Source organism: Petromyzon marinus, chromosome 32, assembly GCF_048934315.1.
Source record: "Petromyzon marinus isolate PM22_M1 ecotype Great Lakes invasive population chromosome 32, UKy_Petmar_22M1.pri1.0, whole genome shotgun sequence".
Lineage (NCBI taxonomy): Eukaryota > Metazoa > Chordata > Hyperoartia > Petromyzontiformes > Petromyzontidae > Petromyzon > Petromyzon marinus.
The window spans coordinates 10,560,656-10,586,094 of NC_133698.1; the positions used below are offsets into that span (position 1 = coordinate 10,560,656).

Sequence of the window (25,439 nt, forward strand, 5' to 3'; positions counted from 1 at the left end):
TGGACTCCCATGGTGAACTCGACTTCCATGGTAAACTGGTCTTCCACGGTGAACTGGTCTTCCATGGTAAACTGGTCTTCCATGGTAAACTGGACTCCCATAGTAAACTCGACTTCCATGGTAAACTGGTCTTCCATGGTAAACTGGACTCCCATGGTGAACTCGACTTCCATGGTAAACTGGTCTTTCATGGTAAACTCGACTTCCATGGTAAACTGGACTCCCATGGTAAACTGTTCTTCCATGGTAAACTGGTCTTCCATGGTAAACTGGACTTCCATAGTAAACTCGACTCCCATGGTAAACTGGTCTTCCATGGTGAACTGGACTCCCATGGTGAACTGGTCTTTCATGGTAAACTGGTCTTCCATGGTAAACTGGTCTTCCATGGTAAACTGGTCTTCCATGGTGAACTGGACTCCCATGGTGAACTCGACTTCCATGGTAAATTGGTTTTCCATGGTAAACTGGACTTCCATGGTAAACTGGTCTACCATGGTAAACTCGACCTCAATGGTAAACTGGACTTCCATGGTAAACTGGACTCCCATGGTGAACTCGACTTCCATGGTAAACTGGTCTTTTATGGTAAACTGGACTTCCATGGTAAACTGGTATTCCATGGTGAACTGGACTTCCATGGTGAACTGGTATTCCATGGTAAACTGGACTCCCATGGTGAACTCGAATTCCATGGTAAACTGGTCTTCCATGGTAAACTGGTCTTCCATGGTAAACTGGTGTTCCATGGTAAACTGGTCTTCCATGGTAAACTGGACTCCCATGGTGAACTCGACTTCCATGGTAAACTGGTCTTCCACGGTGAACTGGTCTTCCATGGTAAACTGGTCTTCCATGGTAAACTGGACTCCCATAGTAAACTCGACTTCCATGGTAAACTGGTCTTCCATGGTAAACTGGACTCCCATGGTGAACTCGACTTCCATGGTAAACTGGTCTTCCATGGTAAACTGGTCTTCCATGGTAAACTGGTCTTCCATGGTAAACTGGACTCCCATAGTAAACTCGACTTCCATGGTAAATTGGTCTTCCATGGTAAACTGGACTCCCATGGTGAACTCGACTTCCATGGTAAACTGGTCTTCCACGGTGAACTGGTCTTCCATGGTAAACTGGTCTTCCATGGTAAACTGGACTCCCATAGTAAACTCGACTTCCATGGTAAACTGGTCTTCCATGGTAAACTGGACTCCCATGGTGAACTGGTCTTTCATGGTAAACTGGTCTTCCATGGTAAACTGGTCTTCCATGGTAAACTGGTCTTCCATGGTGAACTGGACTCCCATGGTGAACTCGACTTCCATGGTAAATTGGTCTTCCATGGTAAACTGGACTTCCATGGTAAACTGGTCTACCATGGTAAACTCGACCTCAATGGTAAACTGGACTTCCATGGTAAACTGGTCTACCATGGTAAACTCGACTTCAATGGTAAACTGGACTTCCATGGTAAACTGGACTCCCATGGTGAACTCGACTTCCATGGTAAACTGGTCTTTTATGGTAAACTGGACTTCCATGGTAAACTGGTATTCCATGGTGAACTGGACTTCCATGGTAAACTGGTCTTTTATGGTAAACTGGACTTCCATGGTAATCTGGTATTCCATGGTGAACTGGACTTCCATGGTGAACTGGTCTTCCATGGTGAACTCGACTTCCATGGTAAACTGGTCTTCCATGGAAAACTGGTCTTCCATGGTGAACTGGACTTCCATGGTAAACTGGTCTTCCATGGTAAACTGGACTTCACTGGTAAAACTGGACTTCCATGGTAAACTGGTCTTCCATGGTAAACTGGTCTTCCATGGTAAACTCGACTCCCATGGTAAACTGGTCTTCCATGGTAAACTGGACTCCCATGGTAAACTGGTCTTCCATGGTGAACTCGACTTCCATGGTAAACTGGTCTTCCATGCTAAACTGGTCTTCCATAGTGAACTGGCCTTCCATTGTAAACTGGTCTTCCATGGTAAACTGGACTTCCATGGTGAACTCGACTTCCTTGGTAAACTGGTCTTCCATGGTAAACTGGTCTTCCATGGTAAACTCGACTTCCATAGTAAACTGGACTTCCATGGTAAACTGGACTCCCATGGTGAACTCGACTTTTATGGTAACTGGTCTTTTATGGTAAACTCGACTTCCATGGTAAACTGGTCTTCCATGGTAAACTGGTCTTCCATGGTAAACTCGACTCCCATGGTAAGCTGGTCTTCCAAGGTAAACTGGCCTCCCATGGTGAACTCGACTTCCATGGTAAACTGGTCTTCAATGGTAAACTGGACTTCACTGGTAAAACTGGACTTCCATGGTAAACTGGTCTTCCATGGTAAACTGGACTCCCATGGTGAACTCGACTTCCATGGTAAACTGGTCTTCCATGGTAAACTGGTCTTCCATGGTAAACTGGTCTTCCATGGTAAACTGGACTCCCATAGTAAACTCGACTTCCATGGTAAATTGGTCTTCCATGGTAAACTGGACTCCCATGGTGAACTCGACTTCCATGGTAAACTGGTCTTCCACGGTGAACTGGTCTTCCATGGTAAACTGGTCTTCCATGGTAAACTGGACTCCCATAGTAAACTCGACTTCCATGGTAAACTGGTCTTCCATGGTAAACTGGACTCCCATGGTGAACTGGTCTTTCATGGTAAACTGGTCTTCCATGGTAAACTGGTCTTCCATGGTAAACTGGTCTTCCATGGTGAACTGGACTCCCATGGTGAACTCGACTTCCATGGTAAATTGGTCTTCCATGGTAAACTGGACTTCCATGGTAAACTGGTCTACCATGGTAAACTCGACCTCAATGGTAAACTGGACTTCCATGGTAAACTGGTCTACCATGGTAAACTCGACTTCAATGGTAAACTGGACTTCCATGGTAAACTGGACTCCCATGGTGAACTCGACTTCCATGGTAAACTGGTCTTTTATGGTAAACTGGACTTCCATGGTAAACTGGTATTCCATGGTGAACTGGACTTCCATGGTAAACTGGTCTTTTATGGTAAACTGGACTTCCATGGTAATCTGGTATTCCATGGTGAACTGGACTTCCATGGTGAACTGGTCTTCCATGGTGAACTCGACTTCCATGGTAAACTGGTCTTCCATGGAAAACTGGTCTTCCATGGTGAACTGGACTTCCATGGTAAACTGGTCTTCCATGGTAAACTGGACTTCACTGGTAAAACTGGACTTCCATGGTAAACTGGTCTTCCATGGTAAACTGGTCTTCCATGGTAAACTCGACTCCCATGGTAAACTGGTCTTCCATGGTAAACTGGACTCCCATGGTAAACTGGTCTTCCATGGTGAACTCGACTTCCATGGTAAACTGGTCTTCCATGCTAAACTGGTCTTCCATAGTGAACTGGCCTTCCATTGTAAACTGGTCTTCCATGGTAAACTGGACTTCCATGGTGAACTCGACTTCCTTGGTAAACTGGTCTTCCATGGTAAACTGGTCTTCCATGGTAAACTCGACTTCCATAGTAAACTGGACTTCCATGGTAAACTGGACTCCCATGGTGAACTCGACTTTTATGGTAACTGGTCTTTTATGGTAAACTCGACTTCCATGGTAAACTGGTCTTCCATGGTAAACTGGTCTTCCATGGTAAACTCGACTCCCATGGTAAGCTGGTCTTCCAAGGTAAACTGGCCTCCCATGGTGAACTCGACTTCCATGGTAAACTGGTCTTCAATGGTAAACTGGACTTCACTGGTAAAACTGGACTTCCATGGTAAACTGGTCTTCCATGGTAAACTGGTCTTCCATGGTAAACTCGACTCCCATGGTAAACTGGTCTTCCATGTAAACTGGACTCCCATGGTAAACTGGTCTTCCATGGTGAACTCGACTTCCAATGGTAAACTGGTCTTCCATGGTAAACTGGACTTCCATGGTGAACTCGACTTCCATGGTAAACTGGTCTTCCATGGTAAACTGGACTTCCATGGTAAACTGGTCTTCCATGGTAAACTCGACTTCCATGGTAAACTGGACTTCCATGGTAAACTGGACTCCAATGGTGAACTCGACTTTTATGGTAACTGGTCTTTTATGGTAAACTGGTCTTCCATGGTAAACTGGTCTTCCATGGTAAACTCGACTCCCATGGTAAGCTGGTCTTCCAAGGTAAACTGGCCTCCCATGGTGAACTCGACTTCCATGGTAAACTAGTCTTCCATGGTAAACTGTTGTTCCATGGTAAACTGGACTTCCATGGTAAACTGGTCTTCCATGGTGAACTCGACTTCCATGGTAAACTGGTCTTCCATGGTAAACTCGACTTCCATGGTAAACGGGTCTTCCATGGAAAACTGGACTCCCATGGTGAACTCGAATTCCATGGTAAACTGGTCTTCCATGGTAAACTGGTCTTCCATGGTAAACTGGTGTTCTATGGTAAACTGGTCTTCCATGGTAAACTGGACTCCCATGGTGAACTCGACTTCCATGGTAAACTGGTCTTCCACGGTGAACTGGTCTTCCATGGTAAACTGGTCTTCCATGGTAAACTGGACTCCCATAGTAAACTCGACTTCCATGGTAAACTGGTCTTCTATGGTAAACTGGACTCCCATGGTGAACTCGACTTCCATGGTAAACTGGTCTTTCATGGTAAACTCGACTTCCATGGTAAACTGGACTTCCATGGTAAACTGGACTCCCATGGTAAACTGTTCTTCCATGGTAAACTGGTCTTCCATGGTAAACTGGACTTCCATAGTAAACTCGACTCCCATGGTAAACTGGTCTTCCATGGTGAACTGGACTCCCATGGTGAACTGGTCTTTCATGGTAAACTGGACTCCCATGGTAAACTGTTCTTCCATGGTAAACTGGTCTTCCATGGTAAACTGGTCTTCCATGGTAAACTGGTCTTCCATGGTGAACTGGACTCCCATGGTGAACTCGACTTCCATGGTAAATTGGTCTTCCATGGTAAACTGGACTTCCATGGTAAACTGGTCTACCATGGTAAACTCGACTTCAATGGTAAACTGGACTTCCATGGTAAACTGGACTCCCATGGTGAACTCGACTTCCATGGTAAACTGGTCTTTTATGGTAAACTGGACTTCCATGGTAATCTGGTATTCCACGGTGAACTGGACTTCCATGGTGAACTGGTCTTCCATGGTGAACTCGACTTCCATGGTAAACTGGTCTTCCATGGTAAACTGGACTTCACTGGTAAAACTGGACTTCCATGGTAAACTGGTCTTCCATGGTAAACTGGTCTTCCATGGTAAACTCGACTGCCATGGTAAACTGGTCTTCCATGGTAAACTGGACTCCCATGGTGAACTCGACTTCCATGGTAAACTGGTCTTCCATGGTGAACTGGTCTTCCATGGTGAACTGGACTTCCATGGTAAACTGGTCTTCCATGGTGAACTGGACTTCCATGGTGAACTGGCCTTCCATGGTGAACTCGTCTTCCATGGTGAACTGGCCTTCCATGGTGAACTGGACTCCCATGGTACACTGGCCTTCCATGGTGAACTGGACTCCCATGGTGAACTGGTCTTCCATGGTGAACTGGTCTTCCATGGTGAACTCGACTTCCATGTTGAACTGGTCTTCCATGGTGAACTCGACTTCCATGGTAAACTGGTCTTCCATGGTAAACTGGTCTTCCATGGTGAACTCGACTTCCATGGTAAACTGGTCTTCCATGGTGAACTGGTCTTCCATGGTCAACTGGTCTTCCATGGTGAACTGGTCTTCCATGGTGAACTGGTCTTCCATGGTAAACTGGACTTCCATGGTGAACTGGTCTTCCATGGTTAACTCGGCTTCCATGGTAAACTGGTCTTCCATGGTGAACTGGTCTTCCATGGTGAACTGGACTTCCATGGTAAACTGGTCTTCCATGGTAAACTCGACTTCCATGTTGAACTGGTCTTCCATGGTAAACTGGTCTTCCATTGTAAACTGGTCTTCCATGGTAAACTGGTCTTCTTTGGTGAACTGGTCTTCCATGGTGAACTGGACGATTTCCATGGTCAGGGGTCGGCAAACAAAATAACAAGAAGAGCCAATTTTTATTTGAATTTCAAGAGCCTCCGGTTTATCTGTACCCCCTTTCTACCCATACAACCGTCGGAATGGGCGTCCTCGTGGGGAGATGGAGCGGGTTGAGCTCAGCTGGCATGCGCAGGCCCTTGGATGGTTTGCAACATGGCCGGAACGTTGACGCTTGCATCCAGCAGTGGATCGATCAAGGCTGCTGCTGCTGATGATGATGATCATACAATAGGCGTGTGTGTCGGTTGCAAATATTTCTACGGTTGCAACAATTGTCTTTTGCACGTGACAAGATGCCCTTCTTAATTGTAACAAGTTGCAAATTGCAACTGCGCCTTTTTTCCCATCGTTCGAGTGCGCAGAATTTTGGTGAACTAAATGTGAATGTGAAATTAGATTTACCTTTTTTATGCACGAGTCAAATTACACAAGAGGAAAATAGATTATAAATTGGCCCATTTGGTTTGTGCGCATGGTGTTTAATAATTACAAAGGGTTTTTTTCCCTTCATTAAATGGTATCTATGCCCCTATTGCTCCCTCTGCGTTCTCCCAGTCTCTCTCTGTAGTGGGTGTGTGTATGTATGGTGAACTTCTTTCGCACCGTACGTTGCCGTTCACGGCCAACACCGGTGACGATTATCTGAACCGGTCCTGGGGCTCGCCTAGGTCTACTCAGCCTCAAATGAGTACCTGGTGCGGTGTGTAAACATCGCCACTGGGGAGACAAAGGCGGTCGGGGGTGATGCAGGCCACCCACCCCCTCGTGTGCCGTTCCGACCTTAATAGGTGCTCCTCGCTAACAGCGCTTGCCCCAAAACTCTAAGGCTATACGGGGGTTCTTTGTCTTTATGACATATCGATGCAGTACATACCTGCACGACCTCTTATCTGGTTCTCTTCAAACGTCCGTGTGAAGTGCTTCTAACCCCTCGATAATTGAATTCCTTAATTAAAAGACTTCGACGTTTGTGACCCTAGTAATTAGACGTTTGGGGGGGGGGGGCTGGGTGAGCCGAGGGGGGGGGCGGTGGAGGCAGTGGTTTAACAATTATCGCTTTCATATTATTTTGCTGGAACAAAAAAATAAAACGATTGAATTTGTACTTTTTTAATTTACCACAAATTATAGTTCAACGAAGTGGCTCATCATGTGCACAGTTATAGCGGCCAAATAATCTAAGCGCGTGATGTTGATTCTAAAAGTGGAGGGAAAATCCGGAGGACCCGGATAAAAATCCACGTGACCACGGGAAAGAGAGAGACGCAAACTCCAAATACACAGCAGCAGCAGGCGTCAGGGTCGGGATCGAACCCACGGCCTCCTGCATACCAGGCGAGGTAGTTAACATCTCCTAGCCACCGAGGCGCCCGTCAATGGCCCGTGGTCAAGCCTGGCGATGGAACGGCAGCCAAAGGAGACGGAGCGATGTAAACCTCTCGTGGGAGCAAAACTGACTGCCGCGCATCGATTGACCGCGTGAGGCAATGCTACGGCATTTGGTAGGGGTGAGGGGGGGAATGGGGGGGTGGGATTGGGGGGGGGGGAGATTGCCAACCAGCAGTGGATAAACCATGGCTGATGATGCTGCTTTGGTAACACTCGGTTGGCTACTCCAGCGCAGGCATAGTCCCGAACGCAAAGCGATGTCCGCTAACATTTACCCACCCTCCCCCTCTCGCTCCCTCCATCACCACCACCACCACGCCACCACTACCACTGCCACCGCCCCCCCCACCACCACACTCCTTCCTCTACCCTCCACCGCCCTCCACCTCTCTGTCCCTCCAGAGGTCAATTACTGACGACTTCCTATTACTAACAACTGTCAATTACTAGCAATTGCCAATTAGTGGGCGCAGGTGTTGCGTAAGGCGCGCGCGCGTGCGCGTACTTGACAGTGGCCGCACGCGGGCACACGTACAGACGAGGACAACGATCCCCCGTACAGCCTTAGCAGGCTGTTGGGGCAAGTGCTGTTAGCGAGCACCTAAGATAAAGACAAATATCCCCCGTACAGCCTTAGCAGGCTGTTGGGGCAAGTGCTGTTAGCGAGCTCCTAAGATAAAGACAAAGATTCTCCCGTACAGTCTTAGCAGGCTGTTGGGGCAAGTGCTGTTAGCGAGCTCCTAAGATAAAGACAAAGATCCCCCGTACAGCCTTAGCAGACTGTTGGGGCAAGTGCTGTTAGCGAGCTCCTAAGATAAAGACAAAGATCCCCCGTACAGCCTTAGCAGGCTGTTGGGGCAAGTGCTGTTAGCGAGCTCCTAAGATAAAGACAAAGATCCCCCGTACAGCCTTAGGCAGGCTGTTGGGGCAAGTGCTGTTAGCGAGCTCCTAAGATAAAGACAAAGATTCTCCCGTACAGTCTTAGCAGGCTGTTGGGGCAAGTGCTGTTAGCGAGCTCCTAAGATAAAGACAAAGATCCCCCGTACAGCCTTAGCAGACTGTTGGGGCAAGTGCTGTTAGCGAGCTCCTAAGATAAAGACAAAGATCCCCCGTACAGCCTTAGCAGGCTGTTGGGGCAAGTGCTGTTAGCGAGCTCCTAAGATAAAGACAAAGATCCCCCGTACAGCCTTAGGCAGGCTGTTGGGGCAAGTGCTGTTAGCGAGCTCCTAAGATAAAGACAAAGATTCTCCCGTACAGTCTTAGCAGGCTGTTGGGGCAAGTGCTGTTAGCGAGCTCCTAAGATAAAGACAAAGATCCCCCGTACAGCCTTAGCAGGCTGTTGGGGCAAGTGCTGTTAGCGAGCTCCTAAGATAAAGACAAAGATTCTCCCGTACAGTCTTAGCAGACTGTTGGGGCAAGTGCTGTTAGCGAGCTCCTAAGATAAAGACAAAGATTCTCCCGTACAGTCTTAGCAGGCTGTTGGGGCAAGTGCTGTTAGCGAGCTCCTAAGATAAAGACAAAGATCCCCCGTACAGCCTTAGCAGGCTGTTGGGGCAAGTGCTGTTAGCGAGCTCCTAAGATAAAGACAAAGATCCCCCGTACAGCCTTAGGCAGGCTGTTGGGGCAAGTGCTGTTAGCGAGCTCCTAAGATAAAGACAAAGATTATCCCGTACAGCCTTAACAGACTGTTGGGGCAAGTGCTGTTAGCGAGCTCCTAAGATAAAGACAAAGATCCCCCGTACAGCCTTAGCAGGCTGTTGGGGCAAGTGCTGTTAGCGAGCTCCTAAGATAAAGACAAAGATCCCCCGTACAGCCTTAGGCTGTTGGGGCAAGTGCTGTTAGCGAGCACCTAAGATAAAGACAACGATCCCCCGTATAGCCTTAACAGGCTGTTGGGGCAAGTGCTGTTAGCGAGCAGCTATGAAGGCCGACACGGGGGTGGGTGGGTGGCCAGCACCACGGCCGACCGCCTTTGTCTCCCCAGTGGCGATGTTTACACACAGCACCAGGTACTCATGAGGCTGATTAAATTATATCGCGGAAAATGTAATACAAATACAAAGATCCCCTGCATAGCATCGACAAACTGTTGAGGCAAGTGCACTTATGAAAGCCCTGCACGGAACACGAGTGGGTTCGTGGCCAGCACCACCACGCCTGCCCACCTTCCACTCCCTAAGGCGCTGAAGTTGTATACACACCGCACAGGGTAACTCATTTAAGGCTGAGTCGACCTAGGCGAGGCCCAGGAGCCGGTTCAGATAATATAATCGTCACTGCGTGTTGGCCACGAGCGGAAATCGAACTCGGGTCGCCGGGGTTCGTAACTCGAAGCGTCGCGCTAACCGCTGCACCACCGCTCCCCACAAACGTGCAGCAGCAGCAGCGTAGCCCACCACGCCTGCCCCGGCACTGTGCAGAGTGTACGAGGCCTGGCGTGATGACCCACCATTCACTCCTTCAAATTCACTCGTTAAATTATTCATTCGCCATGTTATATCCGTGCTCAATGCGTCCATCTGTGAAGCGCTCTGCAACGATGCCATTGTGATGCGCGCTGGACAAAATCGCGTTTCATTCGATTGATTCATTCATCCGGGGCGGGGCGGGGAGTGGGGGGGAGAGTTGAGGAGTGAGCGGTGGCGCAACGACATCGCTCACGAATATCTGAACGGGTTCCGGTTCCTCGCGTACGTCAACACAGACTCAAATGCGCGAGCGGGTGTCCCCTGCTGGGGGAAACAAAGGCGGCCGGGGCGTGTTGCTGGCCACCCACCTCCTCGCGTGCCACAGCGCCGGCCTTCACAGGTGCTACTCGCTAACAGCGCTTGCCCCAACACTCTGGTTCAAGGCAACCCGAGTGATCTGGGTGTTTGTACCCAGCAACCAGCAGTTCCGTCTCCGCTCGCGGCCGCAACCCAAGAGGCAATTGTCTCAAGCGTTCCCGTGCCTCCGCTCTGGGATCGACTCAACCTTAAAGGAGTCTCCTGGTGGAGATGGCAATCGAACATCAGCGCTGGGGAGACAAAGGCGGCCGGGCGTGGTGTTGAACTACGCAGGCCCCTTCCTCGTGCGCCGGCCAAGGTGGCGACGGTGGCTAGGAGATGTTGACTACCTCGCCCGGTTTACAGGAGGTCGTGGGTTCGAGCCTGACCCTGACGCCTGCTGTAGACTTGGAATTTGCGTCTCTCTCTCTCTCTCTCCCCGTGGTGGCGTGGATTTTTTCCCGGGGTACTCCGGTTTTATCCCTCCACATTTAGAATCAACATCACGCGTTTAGAGCAATTTGGCGTCTGTAAATGTCCACACGATGATGATGAGGATGATGATACGCCACTTTCGTTGAGCTATCATTTGTGGCAGCCAGGTCATTTCCGACAAAGAGCTACGTTCAACCGCGCCTTTATCACGACGGTGCTATTAGCGAGCACCTATTAAACTATGTTTTTGTTTACCAAGTAAGCTCAGTGGGGCTTCACTTGGTAAAATAAAACATAGATTAATAGGTGCTCGCTAATATCACCGTGGGTACAAAGGCGCGGCTCTTTGTGTGTTGTGTGTGCACGCGTTCACTGACTCGTGAATATTTCAACGCGCGCGTATATGAAGAGGTGTAAATACGCATTAATAATTAATCATAGAAATAATTAAATAGAGAACCACGCTCTCTCTCTCTCTCATTAAAGAATGCTGGCAGTGAATTACATTTCAAACATGTTCGCCTTCATCAGCCCGCTCTTACCCTTGTGGCGATGTCTAGTCAATATCCCCCCCCATCCCCAATACTTGAGACTGAGTCTCTCTGTCAGTCAATTGGTCTCTCAGTGAAGTCTATGGACCTATTTGTGAGTCTGTGAGTCTCTGAGTCTCTCTGTGAGTCTGTGGGTGTTTCTGTGAGTCTGTTAGTGTCTCTGTGAGTCTATGGGCGTTTCTGTGAGTCTCTCTGTGAGTCTATGGGTGTTTCTGTGAGTCTGTGAGTGTCTCTGTGAGTCTGTGGGTGTTTCTGTGAGTCTGTGAGTCTCTCTGTGAGGCTATGGGTGTTTCTGTGAGTCTGTGAGTCTCTCTGTGAGTCTATGGGTGTTTCTGTGAGTCTGTGAGACTCTCTGTGAGTCTATGGGTGTTTCTGTGTTTCTGTGAGTGTCTCTGTGAGTCTATGGGTGTTTCTGTGTTTCTGTGAGTGTCTCTGTGAGTCTATGGGTGTTTCTGTGAGTCTGTGAGTCTCTCTGTGAGTCTATGGGTGTTTCTGTGAGTCTGTGAGTCTCTCTGTGAGTCTATGGGTGTTTCTGTGAGTCTGTGAGACTCTCTGTGAGTCTATGGGTGTTTCTGTGTTTCTGTGAGTGTTTCTGTGAGTCTATGGGTGTTTCTGTGAGTCTGTGAGGCTTTCTGGGAGTCTATGGGTGTTTCTGTGAGTCTCTCTGTGAGTCTATGGGTGTTTTTGTGAGTTTGTGAGTGTGTCTGTGAGTCTATGGGTGTTTCTGTGAGTCTGTGAGTCTGTGAGTCTCTCTGTGAGTCTATGGGTGTTTCTGTGAGTCTGTTAGTCTCTCTGTGAGTCTATGGGTGTTTCTGTGAGTCTGTGAGTGTCTCTGTGAGTCTATGGGTGTTTCTGTGAGTCTGTGAGTCTCTCTGTGAGTCTATGGGTGTTTCTGTGAGTCTGTTAGTGTCTCTGTGAGTCTATGGGTGTTTCTGTGAGTCTGTGAGTGTCTCTTTGAGTCTATGGGTGTTTCTGTGAGTCTGTGAGTCTCTCTGTGAGTCTATGGGTGTTTCTGTGAGTCTATGAGTCTCTCTGTGAGTCTATGGGTGTTTCTTTGAGTCTGTGAGCCTCTCTGTGAGTCTATGGGTGTTTCTGTGAGGCTCTCTGTGAGTCTTTGGATGTTTCTGTGTTTCTGTGAGTGTCTCTGTGAATTTATGGGTGTTTCTGTGAGTCTGTGAGTCTCTCTGTGAGTCTATGGGTGTTTCTGTATTTCTGTGAGTGTCTCTGTGAGTCTATGGGTGTTTCTGTGAGTCTGTGAGTCTCTTTGGGAGTCTATGGGTGTTTGTGTGAGTCTGTGAGTGTCTCTGTGAGTCTATGGGTGTTTCTGTGAGTCTGTTAGTGTCTCTGTGAGTCTATGGGTGTTTCTGTGAGTTTGTGAGTCTCTCTGTGAGTCTATGGGTGTTTCTGAGAGTCTGTGAGCCTCTCTGTGAGTCTATGGGTGTTTCTGTGAATCTGTTAGTCTCTCTGTGAGTCTATGGGAGTTTCAGTGAGTCTGTGAGTGTCTCTGTGAGTCTATGGGTGTTTCTTTGAGTTTGTGAGTCTCTCTGTGAGTCTATGGGTGTTTCTGTGAATCTGTGAGTGTCTCTGTGAGTCTATGGGTGTTTCTGTGAGTCTCTCTGTGAGTCTATGGGTGTTTCTGTGAATCTGTTAGTCTCTCTGTGAGTCTATGGGAGTTTCAGTAAGTCTGAGTGTCTCTGTGAGTCTATGGGTGATTCTGTGAGTCTGTTAGTGTCTCTGTGAGTCTATGGGTGTTTCTGTGAGTCTATGGGTGTTTCTGTGAGTCTCTGAGTGTCTCTGTGAGTCTATGGGTGTTTTTGTGAATCTGTGAGTGTCTCTGTGAGTCTATGGGTGTTTCTGTGAGCCTGTGAGTCTCTCTGTCAGTCTATGGGTGTTTCAGTGAGTCTCTCTGTGAGTCTATGGGTGTTTCTGTGAGTCTGTGAGTCTCTCTGTGAGTCTATGGGTGTCTTTGTGAGTCTGTGAGTGTCTCTGTGAGTCTATGGGTGTTTCTGTGAGTATGTGTGTCTCTCTGTGAGTCTATGGGTGTTTCTGTATTTCTGTGAGTGTCTCTGTGAGTCTATGGGTGTTTCTGTGAGTCTGTGAGTCTCTTTGGGAGTCTATGGGTGTTTGTGTGAGTCTGTGAGTGTCTCTGTGAGTCTATGGGTGTTTCTGTGAGTCTGTTAGTGTCTCTGTGAGTCTATGGGTGTTTCTGTGAGTTTGTGAGTCTCTCTGTGAGTCTATGGGTGTTTCTGAGAGTCTGTGAGTCTCTCTGTGAGTCTATGGGTGTTTCTGTGAATCTGTTAGTCTCTCTGTGAGTCTATGGGAGTTTCAGTGAGTCTGTGAGTGTCTCTGTGAGTCTATGGGTGTTTCTTTGAGTTTGTGAGTCTCTGTGAGTCTATGGGTGTTTCTGTGAATCTGTGAGTGTCTCTGTGAGTCTATGGGTGTTTCTGTGAGTCTCTCTGTGAGTCTATGGGTGTTTCTGTGAATCTGTTAGTCTCTCTGTGAGTCTATGGGAGTTTCAGTAAGTCTGAGTGTCTCTGTGAGTCTATGGGTGATTCTGTGAGTCTGTTAGTGTCTCTGTGAGTCTATGGGTGTTTCTGTGAGTCTATGGGTGTTTCTGTGAGTCTCTGAGTGTCTCTGTGAGTCTATGGGTGTTTCTGTGAATCTGTGAGTGTCTCTGTGAGTCTATGGGTGTTTCTGTGAGCCTGTGAGTCTCTCTGTCAGTCTATGGGTGTTTCAGTGAGTCTCTCTGTGAGTCTATGGGTGTTTCTGTGAGTCTGTGAGTCTCTCTGTGAGTCTATGGGTGTCTCTGTGAGTCTGTGAGTGTCTCTGTGAGTCTATGGGTGTTTCTGTGAGTATGTGTGTCTCTCTGTGAGTCTATGGGTGTTTCTGTGAGTCTGTGAGTGTCTCTGTGAGTCTTTGGGTGTTTCTGTGAGTCTGTGAGTCTCTTTGTGAGTCTATCGGTGTTTCTGTGAGTCTGTGAGTCTCTCTGTGAGTCTATGGGTGTTTCTGTGAGTCTGTGAGTGAGTCTGTGAGTCTATGGGTATTTCTGTGAGTGTCTCTGTGAGTCTACGGGTGTTTCTGTGAGTCTGTGAGTGTCTCTGTGAGTCTTTGGGTGTTTCTGTGAGTCTGTGAGTCTCTTTGTGAGTCTATCGGTGTTTCTGTGAGTCTGTGAGTCTCTCTGTGAGTCTATGGGTGTTTCTGTGAGTCTGTGAGTGAGTCTGTGAGTCTATGGGTATTTCTGTGAGTGTCTCTGTGAGTCTACGGGTGTTTCTGTGAGTCTCTCTGTGAGTCTATGGGTGTTTCTGTGAGTCTATGGGTGTTTCTGTGAGTCTGTGAGTGTCTCTGTGAGTCTATGGCTGTTTCTGTGAGTCTGTGATTGTCTCTGTGAGTCTATGGGTGTTTCTGTGAGTCTATGTGGCTCTCTGTGAGTCTATGGGTGTTTCTGTGAGTGTCTCTGTGAGTCTATGGGTGTTTCTATGAGTCTGTGAGTGTCTCTGTGAGTCTATGGGTGTTTCTGTGAGTCTCTCTGTGAGTCTATGGGTGTTTCTGTGAGTCTCTCTGTGAGTCTATGGGTGTTTCTGTGAGTCTGTGAGTCTCTCTGTGAGTCTATGGGTGTTTATGTGAGTCAGTGAGTGTGTCTGTGAGTGTATGGGTGTTTCTGTGAGTCTGTGAGTCTCTCTGTGAGTCTATTGGTGTTTCTGTGAGTTTGTGAGTGTGTCTGTGAGTCTATGGGTGTTTCTGTGAGTCTGTGAGTGTTTCTGTGAGTCTGTGGGTGTCTCTGTGAATCTATGGGTATTTCTGTGAGTCTGTGAGTCTCTCTGTGAGTCTATGCGTGTTTCTGTGAGTCTATGGGTGTTTCTGTGAGTCAGTGAGTGTGTCTGTGAGTCTATGGGTGTTTCTGTGAGTCTCTCTGTGAGTCTATGGGTGTTTCTGTGAGTCTCTGGGTGTTTCTGTGAGTCTCTCTGTGAGTGTCTCTGTGGGGAGTCTCTCTGTGAACTCCATCTCTGTACCGTGCCGTGAGAATTAGATATTTGCTACCTTAGCCAGAGCGTGCAGGTGACCACCGATAAACGACCCGGATTCGAACCCAGGTTCCCAGGACTCTGGGCCACTTGGCCCGTGAGAATTCACCGCCTCAAAAAATATTCTCGCACGGCAACCTTGAATTCCTCTTATTCATTTCGATTTCCCAGTTTCTCTCATTCCCCCCCTCCCTCTCTCTCTCTCTCCCCATCACTCCCCATCACTCTCCCTCTCTCTCACCCCCTACCTCTATTTCCACGTGTGCCCTGATTTCTCCCTGGATAAGAGCAGAGCAAATGATCCCATTCTGGCTGTAACCAGGCAACGGTGTGATGGAGCGGGTGGTATAGGAAGTTATGCGGTGACGGTGCTGGTGGTGGTTGTGGTAGTGGTGGGGAGTGGTAATGGGTGCTACTAACCGGCCTCCCCACACACCCAGAGTTCGATTCCCGCTCACGATCAACACCAGACCTGGGCCTCCGCTAGGTCGACTCAGCCTCAAATGAGTACCTGGTGCGGTGTGTAAACATCGCCACTGGGGAGACAAAGGCGGCCGGGTGCGGTGCTGGCCACCCACCCCCTCGTGTGCCGTTCCGGCCTTCATAGCTGCTCGCTAACAGCCCTTGCACCAGCCGTCTGTTGAGGATATACGGGGGACCTTTGTCTTTGTCGGTGATCGTGGCGCTGATGCTGGTTGTTGTGGTGGTGGTACCGGTGGTATTTGTAGTGGCGATGGTGGTGGTTGTGGTGGTGGTTGTGGTGGTGGTAGTTGTAGTGGTGGTTGTGGTAGGTGGTGGAGATGGTCGTGGTGGTTGTGGTGGTAGTTGTGGTGGTGGTAGTGGTAGGTGGTGGAGATGGTCGTGGTGGTTGTGGTGGTAGTTGTGGTGGTGGTAGTGGTAGGTGGTGGAGATGGTCGTGGTGGTTGTGGTGGTAGTTGTGGTGGTGGTAGTGGTAGGTGGTGGAGGTGGTTGTGGTGGTTGTGGTGGTAGTTGTGGTCGTGGTTGTGGTTGTGGTGGTTGTGTTGATTGTGGTTGTGCTGGTAGTTGTGGTCGTGGTGGTGGTTGTGGTGGTTGCTTGTTGCGGTGGTGGTTGTGGGACCCCCATCCCGTCTCCTCCCCTGTACCTGCCTCGCACTCTGCCGGTCCCAGCGACGGCTGTGACCGCCAGGGGGCATCGCCCGGACGCGGCACAGAGAGACGGGGCCACGACTGGGCTTTGACCTTGCGTTCGAACCCGGCCTTCATTCGGCCAATTCACGTGGAACCCTAACCTTCGGTTTTCCGTTTTCGTGACAAACGCTGTGGGGTTTTATTTATTTATTTATTTTCTTTCCTCCACCAAACCGTTGCGCTGAAGGCTTTGATGTCTAAACTAAAACTAAACAGATTTTTGTTGAATTTCGATTTAAAGCTTTCGTGACTGCAAGGATTCATCTTCTTTGGTTCTTTCGGTAAAGTCACGTAGAATGAGAATAAAATAATAAATTAATAAAATAAAATAACACAATTTTTATTGTGTTATTTACAAGTTAAGGCCCCACTGAGTTATTGAGCTCTTTTATTTTAGCAGCGACCGGGCCACAGGCAATAGCTCAACAAAGTGGCCTGTCATCACGTGGACATGTACAGCGGCCAAATCATCTAAACGCGTGACGTCGATTCTCAATGTGGAGGCGGTTGGGGGAGGGAAACCCGGAGCACCCGGAGTAAAATCTACGCGACCACGCGGAGAGAGAGAGAGAGAGCCACGCAAAACGCCCAAATATACAGCAGGTGCCAGGGTCGGGATCGAACACGCGACCTCTTGTATACCGGGCGAGACAGTTAACATCTCCTAGCCACCGTGGCGCGTGTCATCCCCCAATGACTCTCGCACGAAGCGCAGCGAAATGGCTTCACTAACTCGAGGATGGATGTTTAATATTTCGTCACCGCCATACGATTATCGCCACGTCGTCGCCTATTGAACGATTCGTCGTTACGCACGACACCGCGGTTGATTGATTGCCTGGCGCCGCGAACCGCGCGGTCAATCTTCCCGAGGTGTTAACTGACCACGTCTCCCGGCCATCTTCTTCCGCCCTTTTAAACTCGATTCGACGCTTGCGTGTCGCACAGGAACGATCCTCGTGCGTGCAGCCAGTTGCCCAGTTAGGTTCGGTGGTTCCGGCCCGCAGCCACAACTAACAACGGAGTCGTTGTTGGGGTCGAAAGGAGCCCAGCCAGCACGCAGCCAGAGGTCGGTTCGGAGCTTGGTGCTCATTGGCCGGGCAGTGTTTTACAAAAAATATTTTTTTATAAATCGCCCGAATGGTTTCGCTTTGCTAATATTAGAGTGCCATTTCGATGGTAATTTTATTTCACGTAGGGGAGCGGCAGAGTTGTCGTCAGCAGACAATGAGATGGCGCTGTGCGCTGTCTGGCTGCTTGCAGAAACAGAATCTTTATTTATACTGGAGGAATCCGATGAGCTATGAAGCTCTTTTTTTTACAGATGTCCAGGAAGGGGCAGGTCAGAATGAAACAACAAAAAATACACAAACACGATCGGCGTGAAAAGTATAGGAAAGGTTAAACACACCACTGATAAAATAAATGCGTGCAATAAAACCGACACTATAATTTTTGTTTCATCTTGCCAAGTAAGACCCACTAAGACATACAGATTTTTTTTTTCAGAAGCAACCGGGCAGTCACAAATGTTGGCTTAACGAAGTGGGCTTATCATCACGTGGACGTTTATGGCAGCCGTATACTCTAAACGCGTGATGTTGATGGTAAATGTGGAAGGAAAAACCGGAGGACCCGGAGAAAAATCCACGCAACCACGGGGAGAGGGTCACGCAAAGCTCCAAATACACAGCAGGCATCAGGGTCGGGATCGAACACACATCACCTGCTGTATACTAGGCGAGGTAATAAACATCTCCAAGCCACCATGGAGAGGAGGAGGAAGAAGGGAGGCACGCGATTGTGTGTGTCCGTGAATTTGCCCAGGTCGAGTCAGCCTTAAATGAGTACCTATCATTTAACTTTGAATTCGTGGGATGGGAAGATGCGTACGTGTGTGTGTGTGTCTTTGTTTGTCTTCGTGTGTGTCTGTCTTTGTTGGTGAGTATATGGAAGTGTCTGTGTGTCCGGGGGGGGGGGGGGGTAGGGAGCGGTGGTGTAGTGGTTAGCGCGCTACGCTGTGATCCTGGCGACCTGAGTTTGATTCCCGCTCACGGCCACCAATACCTGGTGACGATTATCTGAACCGGTACCGGGCCTCCCCTAGGTCGACTCGGCCTCAAATGAGTAACCTGGTGCGGTGTGTCGTAAACATCGCCACGAGGGAGACAAAGGCGGTCGGTCGCGGTGCTGGCCACCCACCCTCTCCCACCCCGTGTTCCGCACTGGCCTTCAGAGGTGCTCGCTGACAGCACTTGCCCCAACAGTCGATTCAGGCAACACGGGGGGGGGGGGGGGGGGGTGGTTGGGGTTGGTGGGTGGTGGTGGGTTTTGGTGGGTTGTGCTCGTGAGTCTATCGCGTGTGTGAGTGACGAGCGGTGACAGCTGTCACAACAGAGGGTATCAGCGCAGGCCACGAGCAAGTCTAATCGCCACGAGGCTGTGGAGCTTTGCTGCGCGTGCTGTCTGTGCCCCCTCCCTCCCCCCCGTGTTGTTTGAAACGCGCGCGCGCGCGTGTGTGCGCGCGTGTGTGTGTGTGTTTGTGTGTGTGTGTGTTTGCAAACATCGCCGTTGTTATTGTGGGTGCATAAGTTTTCCGTAAGGAGATAGAGAGAGTGAAAGGAGGGAGAGGGAGAGAGAGAGGGGGTCGGGAAGTGTGGTGGGGCTGAAGCTGCGTTGATCAAGCTGTTTATCTTTAATTTGCCGCTAATTAAAAATTAATGCCCGTTCGTGCGTGGCCTGATCGGACTCGCCACGGAATTCTCTCTGTCTCTCCCTCCCTCTCGCTCTCTCCCACGCTCTCGCCCGCTCGATTGTGCCCAGAACGAGAACAAGTGAAGCAGTGAAGAGAGGGTTACGGGGTAGTGCTGGTGTCTGACTGACTAGTGGGGTTGGTGTCTGACTGACTAGTGGGGTTGGTGTCTGACTGACTAGTGGGGTTGGTGTCTGACTGACTAGTGGGGTTGGTGTCTGATTGGCTAGTGGGGTTGGTGTCTGACTGACTAGTGGGGTTGGTGTCTGACTGACTAGTGGGGTTGGTGTCTGACTGGCTAGTGGGGCTGGTGTCTGACTGACTAGTGGGGTTGGTGTCTGACTGGCTAGTGGGGTCGGTGTCTGACTGACTAGTGGGGTTGGTATCTGACTGACTAGTGGTGTTGGTGTCTGACTGACTAGTGGGGTTGGTGTCTGACTGACTAGTGGTGTTGGTGTCTGACTGACTAGTGGGGTTGGTGTCTGACTGGCCTGTGTGGACAGCGCTCCGTGTATGGATCTATGCCCGGGGGGGGAGGGGGGGAGGTGTTGGGGGGCACCCCAGCGGTGGGGAATCACCCCCCACCCCTCACCTCTCCACCCCCCCTCCCTCCCAACCTCACACCTCCTTGTGTCCATCACAAATCTGCCCAACCCAATGGGACCTCCTTTGCCAGTACCAACAGATGAGAGAGGTTTTCCCATTTTTTCTGACAACAAAACAGCTGTGTTACGATGTTAAAACACCAAACTGAAACCTTTAACAAGGAATCATGTCTGCATTAAGCACGATACTTGTGCTCAGAATGCAAACAAAAAACATACTCTGATAAATATGTGCATTGCCTTTGAAACTGATTGGTCCACACCAGAGACAGCTTAATTTTGAGCCTCGTCTCAAAACGCTGTTAGACCAAAAGGCGGTGTCCTCTGGTCTAACAACGTTTTGAGACGAGGCTCAAATAAATCTGTCTCTGGTGTGGACCAATCAGTTAAAAATACAATGCACATATTTATCAGAGAATGTATTTCGTTTGCATTCTGACCACAAGTATTTGTGGTTTATGCAGTAACGTGATTCCTTGTAAAAAGGTTTCAGTTTGGTGTTTAAACATCTGAACAAAGCTGTTTTGTTGCCAGAAAAAAAGGGGAAAACCCTATTATCAAATCTGCCCAATTTAACGCCGTTGCGTGTGACGTCATGCCGTCGTTCGGCTTGACGCGTGACGTCATGCCGTCGTTCGGCTTGGCACGTGACGTCATGCCGCCGCTCGTCGTAACACCCGCGGGTTGCAAAACGCACGCGCGCGCTCTCTGAGAAGCCTCGCAGCAGATACACCATCAGAATCATCATTCATACCGGAGGAATCCGATGCGCTATAAAGCTCTTTTCCTTTCTTTTTTTTGTTTAACCCATGTCGAGTAGCCACGCGTGTGCATGGTTTTTATTCCCTTCCCGGTCCCGTTGCTGAGCGGGTTTGTCTCTTCCACCACCACCCCCCACCCCACGCCATTCGCAGCGCCAGTGTCTGCCGTGCATTATTTAATCGCGACCTCTTTGTTGCCGTGTCAGGGAGAGAGAGAGACGGGGAAGAGACGTTCGTTCGAACGCCCCGTGTGAGCTATTAGTTCTCATTCTGATTCAACGACAGCCTCTAATATCGCCACCTCGTGTGCGTTAATCACGCACGCACGTGCGTGATTAACGCACGTGCGTGCGTGATTGTGGAGTTCTCGCGAGCCGCCAGGCGCCACGGTGGCTGGGAGATGTTCACTACCTCGCCTGCTATGCAGGAGGTTTTGGGGTTCAATCCGGACCCTGACGCCCGTTGTATATTTGAACCTTAGGGGCCGTCCATAAATGACGTCACGCACCTGGGGGGGGGGGTGGGGGGGAGGGGTCAGACATTTGTGACGATGTATGACGAGGGGGGTGGGAGGGGTTGATAAATGTGACGTCACATCAAAAAGCGCAACTTTAAATAAATATAGACGACACGTTATACTTAATTAAATGGACTTTTTAATAAATGTTTTCTCTTACAACATCAGAGTGCAGCGCCACATTAAATACGCACTACAATGACAATAGTTTAAAGCGGTTTGAAGCATGTTCTTTGGGGGGGGGGGCAGAGGTTTGTGACATCATATTTGAGGGGGGGGGCTCTGACTTTTTGTGACGCCGTGTAACGAGAGGAGGGGGGGGGGGTGTCAAAAATCGTCAAAAATCGCGTGACGTCATTTATGGACGGTCCCTTATGGCGGTACCCCGGGGCACCATACTATCCCGGCTCTCGCACAATTTGCGCGACGCGGTCATTTTTAGTCTGTCGACGGTCGGCGGCGATGCGGCAATCGACGAATCTCGACGGGCTGTACTCACGATGCTCCGCCACCGCCACCGCCGCTACCGCTACCGCCACGGTGCGAACCCAGAGCTGCTCAGGGTTTCGTTCGCGATCGTGGTCCTCGCTGCGTTTCGGCATCGCGGAGTGTGGCACCGATTTCGGATTGATTGGTCACCCCGGTCGCGGAGTTAAAGTTGCACCCCTGGAAACAAATCGTGTCCCAGAAAGAAAATATTAAATTGCCTCGGGCATTCTGTTTTATCTGGTGCCCCGGGGTACCGCCATGAGGATCATTTTGGAGTTTGCGTGTTTACATTTCTTCCCGTTGTCGCGGGGATTTTTTGGTTTTTCCTCCGTGTCCTCCGGTGTTTCGCCTCCACGTTTATGATCAACACCGCACGCTGATTCTAAACGCTGAGCCATCACTTGTGGCCAGGCCATCGCTTGTGGCCAGCGACGCGACGTGCCCAATGGGGAACGCATATCAGCATGCAAATACTTTCAACGCATCATCCTCAACGTGGAGGGAAAACCACAGAGGACCCGGAGAGAAACAACAACAACAACGGGATAGAAAACATGCGAACTGTAAATATACAGACGTCATGGTTGGTGATCGGACTCACGACCTCTTGTACACCTGGCGAGGTAGTTAACATTTGCTGGTCACGACGGCGTCCGCTTCTTCACCGTCTGTCACTGCACCGAGACTATGCAAACAGAACTCTCTACCTCTCTCAAGTCCCTCCACGGAGTTCTCTCCCCATCTTTCAGCCCATCTATCTTACATCTTCCCATTCCTCACTCTCTCTCCATCTTTCAGCCCATCTATCTTACATCTTCCCATTCCTCACTCTCTCTCTCTCTCCATCTTTCAGCCCATATATCTTACATCTTCCCATTCCTCACTCTTTCTCTCTCCATCTTTCAGCCCATCTATCTTACATCTTCCCATTCCTCACTCTCCATCTTTCAGCCCATCTATCTTACATCTTCCCATTCCTCACTCTCTCTCTATCTTTCTGCCATCTATCTTACATCTTCCCATTCCTCACTTTCTCTCTCTCCATCTTTCTGCCATCTATCTTACATCTTCCCATTCCTCACTCTCTCTCTCTCTCCATCTTTCTGCCATCTATCTTACATCAACCCATTCCTCACTCTCTCTATCTCTCCATCTTTCAGCCATCTATCTTACATCTTCACATTCCTCACTCTCTCTCTCTCCATCTTTCAGCCCATCTATCTTACATCTTCCCATTCCTCACTCTCTCTCCATCTTTCAGCCCATCTATCTTACATCTTCCCATTCCTCACTCTTTCTATCTCTCCATCTTTCAGCCCATCTATCTTACATCTTCCCATTCCTCTCTCTCTCTCTCCATCTTTCTGCCATCTATCTTACATCTTCCCATTCCTCTCTCTGTCTCCCCTCTCGAGAGTTTTAGAGTTCGTTTTTTTTATTTGATAGACGGGCGATGCTCCCGTTCAGCCAGCAGCAGCAGCAGCAGCAACAAATTAAAAAACCCGTCAACATTGCACAGAATGAGTACGATAAGGAATATCGCACAACTCATTGACGAGGTATTTGACGGTCAAATCTTGACTTAAACTCTTCCGTGATTGCAGCAATTCAGATTGTTTGCGTCTTTCGGTAAAGTCACGTAGATAGGTAATTTAATTTTTTAAATAATAATTACAAAATAAACAAAAAACTACGACGTTTCGATCACAACACAAGCGATCGTCCTCAGGAGGAAAGAGGGGGCAAGCTGCTGAATGCATTTAATTTTATTTATTTTATATTACTCATTTTTATTACATTTGTACCTATCTACGTGACATTGCCAAAAGACCCAAAGAATATTTGACGGTCGTGAACGAAACACAACGCGAATACAAACAAAAAATAAAACGTAAATATGAGAGCAAGATGCGCCAGACAGGGGTTAGGTACATAAGGAATATTTTGCTGGTTTTTTTCATGGATTTTCTGTTTGCACAGTCCCATAGTCACTTTAATATGTTTTTCTTGTTCGTGTTTTTGATTTTTTGATTGTTGTGGTTGCACCCGATTCAAGAGCCGAATGGCTCACAGGGCTATACCAAAAAAAAAATGAAACTGAAACATCTGCAAGCAAGCCCTGTATATATTTGTTTGGTTTAACAGTGACATGACATAAACAAGAGACAGTGCAAACGCTTTGGAAGCACGAGGCGCTATCAGGTGCAAGTAAGTTCCGCGTTTTAGTCTCTCTCTCTGACTCTCGATTTCTCACTCATTCCTCCAACTCTCCAGCACCTCTCTCCTTCCCTCCTCCATCTCTCTCCAGCTCTCGATCTCTCCTCCATCTCTCCTGCTCTCTCTCTCTGTCTCCGGCAGTACATATACTAAAATTGGAACGATACAGAGAAGATTAGCATGGCTCCCTGCGCAAGGATGACATGCAAATTCGTGAAGCGTGTTTCTCTCTCTCTCTCCTACATTCCATGTCTCCCCTTCGCTCTCCCTCTCACTCCCTCTCTCTCCAAATGTGCATGTCTCTCTCTCTCTCGCTCTCCTTCTTCTCTCCCATTCTCCACCACTCTCCCTCGCTCTCCCAGTTCATCTCTCCACCTTTCTTTCGTCCACTATCTCCCACTCTCCCTCGCTCTCGCCCAAACTTTCCTACATTCCATATCTCCCATTCGCTCTCCCTCTACCTCCCCGCTCTCTCCAACTCTCCATTAATCTATCCTTCGCTCTCCCTCCCTCTCTCTCCAACTCTCTATGACTCTCCCTAACTCTCCCATCTCATCCCTCTCTCTCCCTCGCCCACTCTATCTCCCACTCTCCCTCGCTTCTCTCCAACTCTTCATTTATTTCTCCCTCATTCTCCCTCTTCCTCTCCCACTCTTCACGACTCTCCCTAGCTTTCCCATCTCATCCCTCGCTCTCTCTCTCGCCCACCCTTTCTCCCACTCTTCACGACTCTCCCTAACTCTCCCATCTCATCCCTCGCTCTCTCGCCCACCCTTTCTCCCACTCTTCACGACTCTCCCTAACTCTCCCATCTCATCCCTCCCTCTCTCTCTCGCCCACCTTTTCTCCCACTCTTCACGACTCTCCCTAACTTTCCCATCTCATCCCTCCCTCTCTCTCTCGCCCACCCTTTCTCCCACTCTTCACGATTCTCCATAACTCTCCCATCTCATCCCTCCCTCCCTCTCTCTCTCTCGCCCACTCTTTCTCCCACTCTTCACGACTCTCCATAGCTCTCCCATCTCATCCCTCCCTCCCTCTCTCTCTCTCGCGCACTCTTTCTCCCACTCTTCACGACTCTCCATAGCTCTCCCATCTCATCCCTCCCTCCCTCTCTCTCTCTCGCGCACTCTTTCTCCCACTCTTCACGACTCTCCCTAGCTCTCCCATCTCATCCCTCGCGCTCTCTCTCGCCCACCCTTTCTCCCACTCTTCACGACTCTCCCTAGCTCTCCCATCTCATCCCTCCCTCCCTCTCTCTCTCGCCCACCCTTTCTCCCACTCTTCACGACTCTCCCTAGCTCTCCCATCTCATCCCTCCCTCCCTCTCTCTCTCGCCCACTCTTTCTCCCACTCTTCACGACTCTCCCTAACTCTCCCATCTCATCCCTCCCTCCCTCTCTCTCTCTCGCCCACCCTTTCTCCCACTCTTCACGACTCTCCCTAGCTCTCCAATCTCATCCCTCCCTCTCTCTCTCTCTCTCGCCCACCCTTTCTCCCACTCTTCACGACTCTCCCTAGCTCTCCCATCTCATCCCTCCCTCCCTCCCTCTCTCGCCCACCCTTTCTCCCACTCTTCACGACTCTCCCTAACTCTCCCATCTCATCCCTCCCTCCCTCTCTCTCTCGCCCACTCTCTCTCCCTAGCTCTCCAATCTCATCCCTCCCTCTCTCTCTCTCTCTCGCCCACCCTTTC

At 49.4% G+C, this 25,439-nt stretch overlaps 1 protein-coding gene and 1 non-coding gene across 2 annotated transcripts in view; both read left to right on the forward strand.

Annotated features, from left to right (window-relative positions):
* The window catches only part of LOC116948158 (opioid-binding protein/cell adhesion molecule homolog), a 370,266-nt gene that overhangs the window by 95,081 nt on the left and 249,746 nt on the right, over positions 1 to 25,439 (forward strand). The gene's annotated exons all lie outside the window — the stretch shown is intronic.
* On the forward strand, positions 23,874 to 23,976 carry LOC116948239 (U6 spliceosomal RNA). The gene has a single exon (XR_004403775.2). It is a non-coding gene; the product is annotated as a U6 spliceosomal RNA (small nuclear RNA).